The sequence below is a fragment of the Heptranchias perlo genome, unplaced genomic scaffold (assembly GCF_035084215.1).
Source record: "Heptranchias perlo isolate sHepPer1 unplaced genomic scaffold, sHepPer1.hap1 HAP1_SCAFFOLD_56, whole genome shotgun sequence".
NCBI lineage: Eukaryota > Metazoa > Chordata > Chondrichthyes > Hexanchiformes > Hexanchidae > Heptranchias > Heptranchias perlo.
In genome coordinates this window covers 2,621,585-2,632,352 of record NW_027139581.1, presented here as the reverse complement: position 1 = coordinate 2,632,352, position 10,768 = coordinate 2,621,585, and the positions used below count along the sequence as shown (strand labels likewise).

General features: G+C 45.9%; 1 non-coding gene across 1 annotated transcript; it reads left to right on the top strand.

Moving 5' to 3' along the window:
- Positions 1 to 277: 277 nt before the first annotated feature.
- Positions 278 to 360, top strand: trnal-uaa (transfer RNA leucine (anticodon UAA)). The gene has a single exon. It is a non-coding gene; the product is annotated as a tRNA-Leu (tRNA).
- The last annotated feature ends 10,408 nt before the right edge of the window (positions 361 to 10,768 follow it).

Sequence of the window (10,768 nt, the reverse complement as noted above, 5' to 3'; positions counted from 1 at the left end):
TTGTCAAATAGGTCATTTCATGAAAAATTGAAGCCGGCACGGACGGGGATCGCACGGACAGACACATCACACACTCACACATAGAGGTGTCCGTGGCTGTGTGTGTGTGTGTGTGTCATGTGTCTGAGCGTGTGTGTCACTTCTTCAACGCTTCTCAGAGTTTCTCTCTGTCACACTTTCCCCGCTCCACACATCATTTCATCCTGGACTTTGACTGACAATGAAAATGAAGCAGTGAGACTCAAGTATATTACACACCAAACCAAAACGCAAAAAGACCAGGATGGCCGAGTGGTTAAGGCGTTGGACTTAAGCTCCAATGGGTTTATACCCGCGTGGGTTCGAACCCCACTCCTGGTAGTTGTTACATTTTGATACTGCTCATTTTCACTCTTCCATTTGAATGAGAGAAACATGGAAAGGTCACAGCACGGAAGGAGGCGATTCGGCCATTCGGTCCATGCCGGCTCCATGCAAGAGCATTCCAGTTATTCCCACTCCCCCGTCCTATCCCTGTAGCCCTCCAATCTTTATCCTTTCAAGTACTTATCCAGTTCCCTTTTGAAAGCCATGATTGAATCTGCCTCCACCACCCCCTCGGGCAGTGCACTCCAGATCACAACCACTCTGTGCAAAAAAGTTTTTCCTCGTGTCACCTTTGGTTATTTTGCCAATCACCTTAAATCTATGTCCTCAGATTCTTGACCCTTCGCCAATGGGAACACTTTCTCTCTATCGACTCTGACTGGACCCTTCATTATTTTGAATTCCTCTATCGAATCTCCTCTCAACCGTCTCTGTTCCAAGGAGAGCAATCCCAACTCCCCCAGTCTATCCACATAACTAAAGTCCCTGATCCCTGGAATCATTCCAATAAATCTCTTCTGCACCCTCTCTAAGGCCTTCACATCTTTCCTAAAGTGCGGTGCCCAGAACTGGAAACATTACTCCAGTTGAGGCCGAACCAGTGTTTAAAAAAGCTTTATCATGACTTCCATACTTTTGTTCTCCATGCCTCTATTTTAAAGCCAAAGACCCAGGATGCTTTTCTAACCACTTTCTCAACCTGCCCTGCCACCTTCAACGATTTGTGCGCATACACCCCCAGATCTCTCTGCTCCTGCACCCCTTTAGACTTTTGCCCTCTAGTTTATATTGCCTCATCTCATTCTTCCTCCCAAAATGTATGACTTCGTATTATTTTGCGTTAAATTTCACCTGCCATGTATCCGCCCATTCCACCAGCCAGTCCATATTCCCTTGAAGTCTATCACTATCCTCCTCACTCTTTACGACTCCTTCAAGTTTTGTGTTATCTGAAAATTTAGAAATTGTGCCCTGGAAATCCAAGTCCAAGTCATTAATATATATCAAGAAAAGAAGTGGTCCCAGCACCGACCCCTGGGGAACACCATTGGACACCTCCTTCCAGTGTGAAAAACAACCGTTCACCAGTTATCTCTCTTTGCTGTCCCTTCGTCAATTCTGTATCCATGTTGCTACTGCCCTCTTCATTCCAGGGGCCGCAATCTTGATGATAAGCCTACCGGCAATTTATCAAAAGCCTTTTGAAAGTCCATACACACCACACCAACTGCATTGGTATGGGAAGAGATATCTGTGTGGAGACTTCGTTTTTGCAAGGAGGCAATCGGCCGCCTCTGTGAGATGTGACAAGAGGAGCTTCAGCCACCTTCTACTTCCTGCAGGGCCTCGTCAGTGGCATGTGGGTCAATTCAGTCACGCCCTGGTGACATGTGCAACATCACCCAGAGCCATGTGAGAGTCTGAATTCATCAGGTCACAGATACACCATTACCCAGAGCCCTGCGGGAGTCTGAATTGATCAGGTCACAGATACACCATTAGCCAGAGCCCTGCGGGAGTCTGTATTCATCAGGTCACAGATACACAATCACCCAGAGCCCTGCGAGAGTGGATTCATGAGGTCACGGGCGCGATATTCCGCGCGGTTTCCCAGTTGATCAAACTTGACATGTCCCCAGCGCGGTAAAGGGAGAGGTCGACCGTGTTCCACAGGATCGCTGGATTCCCCAATGGGAGATGTCTACCGCGTTCCACACGATCGCTGGATTCCCCAAAGGGAGAGATCTACCGTGTTCCACAGGATCGCTGATTTCCCCAAAGGGAGAGATCTACCGCGTTCCACAGGATCGCTGGATTCCCTAAAGGGAGAGGTCTACCGTGTTCCACAGGATCGCTGGATTCCCAGATTACAGGGGGCTGTCGACGGATTCCATGTGACGTTCAAGGCACCCAATGAGGCACCTGTCACTAACAACAACAGGAAGGGGTTTAATTGGTTAAATGTGAGAATCCTTTGCGATGCCGACCTGTGGATCATGAGTGTAAATACAGATCACAAGGGAAGTGCCCATGATGCCTCCGTCCTTCGCCTCTCAGACTTGCAATGATACCTTCACCGGAGAGCAGCAAGGATCTGGATGGATATCAGGTGACAAGGGCGACCCGCTGAAGCCGTGGCTGATGACACCCGACCGCAGGACCAATAGTACAGCTCAGGAGAGGAACAACCGTGCCCACGTGTGCTCACGCCAAGTCGTGGAGAGGAGAATCGGGGCGCTGAAATCACGCTTTCAATACTTGGACAGGTCGGGGGATCTTTGCCGTACTCACCTGTCAAGGTGTCCAGGGTTGTGGTTGTCTGATGCGCATTGCACAACTTCACCCTGCGGGAAGGACTGACCTTTGACCAGGAAGACGAGATGCCTCTGGGAATGGATGAGATGCATGATGGCAACCCGGATGTTGCTGGGGCCATTGTTGGTTCCCCCACCCCCGAGGAAACCGTGGCTGCAGGAGACAGGGCAGCGAGAGAGCACCCAGTGGCTGATGCTTGCAGACATCGATGAAAATGGGTAATTGCCTCCTCGCCCCCTCCCAGGAAAGCAGATAACAGGACAAGCGAGATTGAAAGTGAAACAGTGAGCTTTAATTGCAGCATCAAAAAATTAGTGCAAAACTTTACATTAACATTTTGAGGCAGTTAATTATTGTAAAACTTTATTGTGAACATTGAGGTGTGTAGTGAAAAACTTTAAATACAAATTACGTTAACTCATTAATTTTCTTGTTTGAAAGCAATTGTGATGTTAACATGGTTTATATTCAGAAAATCTTCGAACAATTACAAATGATTTCTGATTAAGTCTGAAGGGCAGCAGCAGCAACAAAAATTATCAGACAAACAATCAGGAGAGATTCAATACATCACAAAATATCAACAAGCGAATAAAAACAAACAAACAAAACACCAACCGAACAAACAGCAATAAGATTTACAGACGCCCCCTTGCGGCATGCTAGAGGGTCGCTGTGACACTCTGAACAAGAGGAGGTGAACTCTTCACTCGAGGAGCATCCTATTTCCTCCTGGCCCCCATCCCACCCTGATATCGAGCCCCTCTTGAGCCAAGGGCACGAAATCTGTGCCTTACAAAATGGCTGTAATCAGGGAGTTCGGAGCTGGAGTGCTGCTGTTCCACGGGGACATGAATAAAAGTAGCGTCAGGTGCAGGAATAGCTCCTGGCTCTTGGGCCTGTACTCTGTCTGCGGCAGGAAGTGGCACGGGGTGTGTCACGGGCTTCGGGTGCAGCACAGCCGTACTCGCATTCAACTCCATGAAATTTACGAGAGCCTGGTGAATATTTGTCAGCTCGGCAATGTTCTGTCCAGTATGGGCCAGCTGGGCAATGTTCTGTCCAGTATGGACCAGCTGGGCAATGTTCTGTCCAGTATGGGCCAGCTGGGCAATGTTCTGTCCAGTATGAGCCAGCTGGGCAATGTTCTGTCCAGTATGGGCCAGCTGGGCAATGTTCTATCCAGTATGGACCAGCTGGGCAATGTTCTGTCCAGTATGGGCATGCTGGGCAATGTTCAGTCCAGTATGGGCCAGCTTGGCGCGAATGTTGTGTCCAGCATCCTTGATCTCCTGTCTCATGGAGACGAAACAGTCACGGCACTTGTCGCTCTCATCAGCCTTCAATCGTCTCACTTGTTGACCGTTGATGTCCTCTCCCAATTCATCATCCACATGGGGGGCGAGGGGGGATGACGTCAACGTCGACTCACGGGGGACTGGGGCGCATCTACCCCAACTCGCATCGGTGCCTCACACCCCGACAGGTCGGACTCAGGGATTGTGTGTGTCTCGCACAGAGCCAGAGGAGCCTGGAGTTGGAGAGGCGGTGAGGTGAGGCTCCTCATAGTAAAGCACTCCCCCCACATCAACACCCTGAGGGTGGCAGGTGGAGTCAGGAGCTGAAACACCATCACCCTCTGCAGCCCAAACACCATCACTCTCTGCAGCACAAACACCATCACCCTCTGCAGTACAAACACCATCACTCTCTGCAGCACAAACACCATCACTCTCTGCAGCACAAACACCATCACTCTCTGCAGCACAAACACCATCACCCTCTGAAGACCAAACACCATCACCCTCTGCAGCACAAACACCATCACCCTCTGCAGCACAAACACCATCACCCTCTGCAGCACAAACACCAGCACCCTCTGCAGCACAAACTCCATCACGCTCTGCAGCCGCCGACTCACCACCTTCTGCAGCCCGAGTGTCCTCAGACGGCTGTGCACCTGTGGGAAGGAAGAACCAAATGTTCCACTGGTGAAGCATGTTCATCGGTCACATCACAGACGCCCACACGCTGCACGACCATGGTCAGACTCGAATCTCCTTTTCCCATCCTTCAGGCAACACGCAGGTTTTAAACATCAAGCTGGCCAATAGAGGAATGTGAAACTCACCTTTCCTCGCTCCAGTGTCTGATCGGGCACCAGGCACTAAACTGGAAGTGTTGCCCTGCAGCTGAGTGGCCCTTTCTTCATGCTCGGTCATCTCCCTCATAAAGGCTGAACCGCTGCCGGTCTTCGACCTCTCACGGTTGTGAAAAGCCATTTTACTCTCCAGGATATTTAACAATAAAAATCAGTTTGTGCTTGTTTGTGAGAGAGATAAGTTGGGGGTTTGGAGACAGGGTCTAATTCACTAATTGTAATTTAACACCTCAAATCTCTGTAGTAGGGATAAAAGATCTCTAAAAGCATTTAGTGAGGCCCGTCCACAATGGCAACTGAGTTTTACGACCAGTTGCCATTAGATTGAACCTTGACCACACCACCCAGAAACAACCTGTGTTTATGCATTAGTTCAACTCAGCACATTTAAATCTGAACTTTTGAATTTCTCTAACTCTCTATACATCCTGGCCGACTGCATTAAATCATTGATTTTTTGCGGCCCTGTTCCGCTCTCCGTGACACGGTGCTGTTCGTGCTCAGAACCTGTGCCACCTCCTTCCACACCAACAAGCTAACTTTCTGTGCCGCCCGAAACTTCCGTTCCCCAGAAGCCCCGAAGCCTCACCTCAACCTCATTGAGGAGTGTGGAGAGGTCTTCATCACAACATTTGTTTCACCTCTTCTCATTCATCTTTTGCTGTTCCATCATTTTTCTCAGTGTAAAAACAGCCTTTTCAAAAACAGTTCATTTTATTTTACACTCCTTTTTAAAGACTGTTTATTTAAGTTTCCACTGCTTTTTAAAAATGCATTTAAATTCGGCTTTTTATAAAAAACTTTGTTTTGAATTAACAATTACATGAAGAACACTAACTTTCAATGAGAAGTCTGTTCACCTCTTTGAGCAATGAAGGCTGGAGCTGTGGGCGTGACTTCACTTCCTGACAGATTTTGTGGGCGTGTCTTCTCCTCTCACAGACATTTCCAGCCGCGGCAACCAACGCTGCTCAGAGGTTCGGGGGACTGAGCAGGATTGGATTCATGGTCCAATTCAAACAATTCGACGCAGAAAAGCCCGCTGGAAGGAATTTCGTTAATTTAAATCGAAGGAGCGGCAATGATCGTCGATTCGACGCTCCGAGCGATTTCTGGCAAGATCTGCCTCATGGATCCTTCCTGACAATTGTATTATCAGACCCCATGTATCCTTACTGACCATTGTATTATCAGCCCCTATATATCCTTACTGACCATTGTATTATCAGCCCCCATGTATCCTTACTGACCATTGTATTATCAGCCCCAGTGTATCCTGACTGACCATTGTAATATCAGTCCCCATGTGTCCTTCCTGACCATTGTATTATCAGTCAACATGTGTCCTTACTGACCATTGTATTATCAGTCCCCATGTATCCTCACTGACCATTGTATTATCAGTCCCCATGTGCCCTGACTGATCATTGTATCATCAGTCCACATGTATCCTTACTGATCATTGTATCATCAGTCCACATGTATCCTTACTGACCATTGTATTATCAGCCACCATGTATCCTGACTGACCATTGAATTATCAGCCCCCATATATCCTTACTGACCATTGTATTATCAGTCGCCATGTGTCCTTAATGATCATTGTATTATCAGTCCGCATGTACACCGACTGACCATTGTATTATCCGCCGCAGTGTATACTTACTGACCATTCTATTGTCACTCCCATGTATACTTAATGACCATTGCATTGTCAGCCCCCGTTTATACTTACTGACCATTGTATTATCAGCCCCTGTATACTTACTGACCATTGTATTATCAGCCCCTGTATACTTACTGACCATTGTATTATCAGCCCCTGTATACTTACTGCCTGTTGTATTATCGCTCCCATATATTCTGACTGACTGTTGCATTACCACCTTCATATCTTCTTACTGACCATTACATTATCTTTCCCATGTATTCTTACTCAGCATTGTATCAGCACACCACATATATCCTTACTGACAATTGTTTGTATTCTTACTGACCATTTTATTTTCATCCACATACATTCTCACTGACAACTGTATTATCTTCATCCAAGTATCTTTACTGACCATTGCACTGACACATCCCAGGTACTCTTCCTGACCATTGTATTATCCCACCACATGTATTCCTACTGACCATTGCATTATCACACAATATGTGTCCACACTGACCATTCTGTGATCACCCCATTTTTACTGACTGACCATTGTATTATCAGCCCCCATGTATCCTGACTGACCATTGTATTATCACTCCCCGTGTATCCTGACTGACCATTGTATTATCACTCCCCGTGTATCCTTACTGACCAACGGATTATCAATCCCATGTATTCTGACTGGCCATTCTATTATGAACCTTCATGTATTCTTAATGACCATTGCATTATCACTCACATGTATTCGTACTGACAATTGTAATATCTGTGTCCAAGTACCTTTACTGACCATTGTATTACCACCACCATGTGTTCTTACAGACCACTCTATTATCAGCCCCCAAATATCCTGACTGACCATTGTATTATTTGCCGAAAGTATCCTAAATAAGCATGTAAATGGCAGATCCTATGTATTCTTACTGACCATTAAATTAACGGCCCCGTGTATCCTTAATGAATATTGTATTATCAGCCCCGTGTATTTTTACTGATCATTGCATTATTACCACCGATGTATCCTTACTGCCATTGTATTATCACACCCCATGTATAATTACTGACCATTGTATTATCAATCCCATCTCTCCTTACTGACCATTACATTATCAGCCCCCAAGTATCCTTACTGCCCATTGTATTATAACCCCCATGTATCATAATTGACCATTGTATCATCTGCATCCAAGTATCCTGATCGACCATTGCATTATCACATCTCAAGTATCCGGACTCACCATTGTATTATCACCCCTACACATTATTGGTGACCATTATATTATCTGCCCCATTTACAGTTACTGACCATGGCAGTATCACACCCCATGTATCCTTACTGACCATTGTAGTATAAACCCAGGTATTCTTACTGACTACTGTATTATCATTCCGCTGTGTTCTTACTGACCATTACATTATCACACAAATGTGTTCTTCTGACCATTGCATGAGCAAACCCCGCTAATGATCATTGCATTATCTGCATTCAAGAATCCTTACAAAACATGCAGTTGTCACCCACATGTATCCGTAAAGGACATTGCATTTACACCAAATGTGTTCTTACTGACCATTGTATCATCAGCCCCCGTGTATCCTTACTGACCATTGTATTATCAGTCCCCGTGTATCCTTTCTGACCATTGTATTATCAGCCCCCATGTATCCTTGCTGACCATTGTATTATCATCCCCCATGTCTCCTTACTGACCATTGTATTATCAGCCCCCGTGTATCCTTACTGACCATTGTATTATCAGCCCCAATGTATCCTTGCTGACCATTATATTTTCAGTCCCCATGTATCGTTACTGACCACTATATTATCAGTCCCAATATATACTGACTGACCATTACTTTAATCTATCCTTGTTGTCTTTTGCACTTTTGTTAACTCCACCCCAGAAAACGTATTTGAAAAATTCTGAAATTGCCGGCTGAATTCACAGAAATAATCTGAACTCTGTCAGTGAAGCTGCTCTCTCTTCACATCAGTACTGTCAGACTGCGGGATTCATATTTTCTTTTTTTACATAATTTTCTTTAAGTAATATTCAGAACTTTCGGTAGCTTCACTTCACATCAGTAAAATGCTTGTTTACCTGTAATTTTCAATATGGAGTGACGGTGTTAAGGGATTTACCTAACCTGTTTGTTTACTGACCTCAATTAATGTCAATGTGTCGTTTAATTGTCTCACTGGAGAGTTCCCTCAGGCCATAAATAGGGACTGTTTTCAAGGCGTCACATCAGAGTGTTTGATGCAGCTTGGCCTCCAGTACAAACAGTGATCATTGGATCTCAGAGATAATGAAAGAATGTTCTGGTATATTCCAATTCAGCTTCGGATTCTGTGGGCAATTATTGATGTGCAACTGATTTACTATCCGCTCCTCGCTGCTGTTGGCGTTCCTGGTAAGTCATTATTTCAGCAGTTTATTCTGTAAACCATGTTTAATTGTATTTACTGTCCTTGTCCTTTAGACCCGGTTATTAATTGTATTCAGTGTAATCCTCTTGTTCAGTGTCTGGTAATGCACCTTGTTTCCTTCATTTAACATGTGAACAGTTGCCGATTCACTGCCCCAGTTCGATGAACACCATTTCCTTTTCATAACTTTCTTCAACTGATGGTCATTTTTTAGGATTTGCCTGTTATTTGAGTCTCGTCCACAAGGAATGTTGGTGGAGGATTCTCTTTATTGAACAGTTTGCCGTCTGCTCTCTGCACTGAACCCTAGTATCGGATCAGAAATATGTGTTCATAGAGTAAGACAGCTGCCTGGAGCTGAATCATTGTTGGATATTGTCCAATATTACAGAGTGCATTGGTGATCTGTCTGTTAGCGCTGGTTTCCACAGATCAGTGTCATTAACTATAACCAGCAGACCTTAAAACTCCTGTTACCTGTGAACAAGTAACTTGAATTGTCTTTCCCAAGGGTTTCTAACTGTTTCAGCATTGTTTTTTCCAAGTTGTTTTCTGTTGAGGTTCTGATCAGTTGTTTTGAGAACCGAAATCCAGTTCGAAGCTTTTCGAAGCTTCTACTCATCGTTGCTTTCATTCAGATCAGTTGTTGTTGAAAGCTGAAGCTTCTCAAAGTTTCTGCACATTGCTGCCTTTGCAGTTTAAACTTTCAATGTCCAAATGCAATGTCCAAAGGGGCAAAGTTAACTCTTTCATTCACGGTTCTCTCTCGTCTCCTCTTCAAATCTGCCGTCATCACCCCATCCTCAAAAATAATCCATGACCCCTCGGTCCTTGTAAATTACCGCCCCCATCTCCAACCTCCCTTTCCTCTCCTTGAACGTGTTGTCGTTTCCAAAATCTGTGCCCATCTTTCCTGCAAATGCATTAGAAACCTCTCCAATCAGGTTTCCACCGCTGCCACAGCACTGAGACGGTCCGAATCAAAGTCACAAATGACATCCCATGTGCCTGACCGTGGAAAACTATCCCTCCTCTTCCTTCTTGGCCTGTCTGCAGCCTTTGACACGGGTGTCCGCACCATCCTCCTCCAACGCCTCTCGTCCGTTGTCCAACTGGGTGGGACTGCCCTCGCCTGCTTCCATTCCTATCAATCCAGGCTGAGCCAGAGAATCTCCTGCAATGATCCATCTTCCCGCCCCCGCACCGTTATCTCTGGTGTCCCACAAGGAACAATCCTTGACCTCCTCCTATTTCACATATTCAAGCTTCCCCTCGGTGACATCATCCGAAAACACAAAGTCAGATTCCACATGTAAATGACACCCAGCTGTTTCTCACCACCGCCTCTCTCGACCCCTTCACTGCGAATCCAACGTCCAGTCCTGGATGAGCAGAAGTTTCGTCCATGAGAAAGACTGAAGCCATTGTCTTCGAACCCCATCAAAAATTCCGTTCATTCGCTCCTGATTTCATCCAGTTCCCTGGTCACAGTCTGAGGCTGAACCGGACCAGTAGGCGTTCTATTTGACCCTGAGCTGAGCTTCTGACCCCATATCCTCTCCATCACCAAGATCGCCGACTTCCACCTCCCGAACATCGCCCGTCTCCGCCCCAGCCTCAGCCCATCTACTGCTGAAATCCTGACCCATGGTTTTGTTACCTGCGGACTCGACTATTAACTTGAGCTCATCCAAAACTCTGCTGCCCGCATCCAAACTCGCGCCAAGTCCCGTTCACCCATCACACCTCTGCTTGCTGACCTACATTGGCTCCCGGTCGAGCGAAGCCTCTATTTAAAAATTGCTAAACTCGGGTTACATCGAATTACATAGAATTT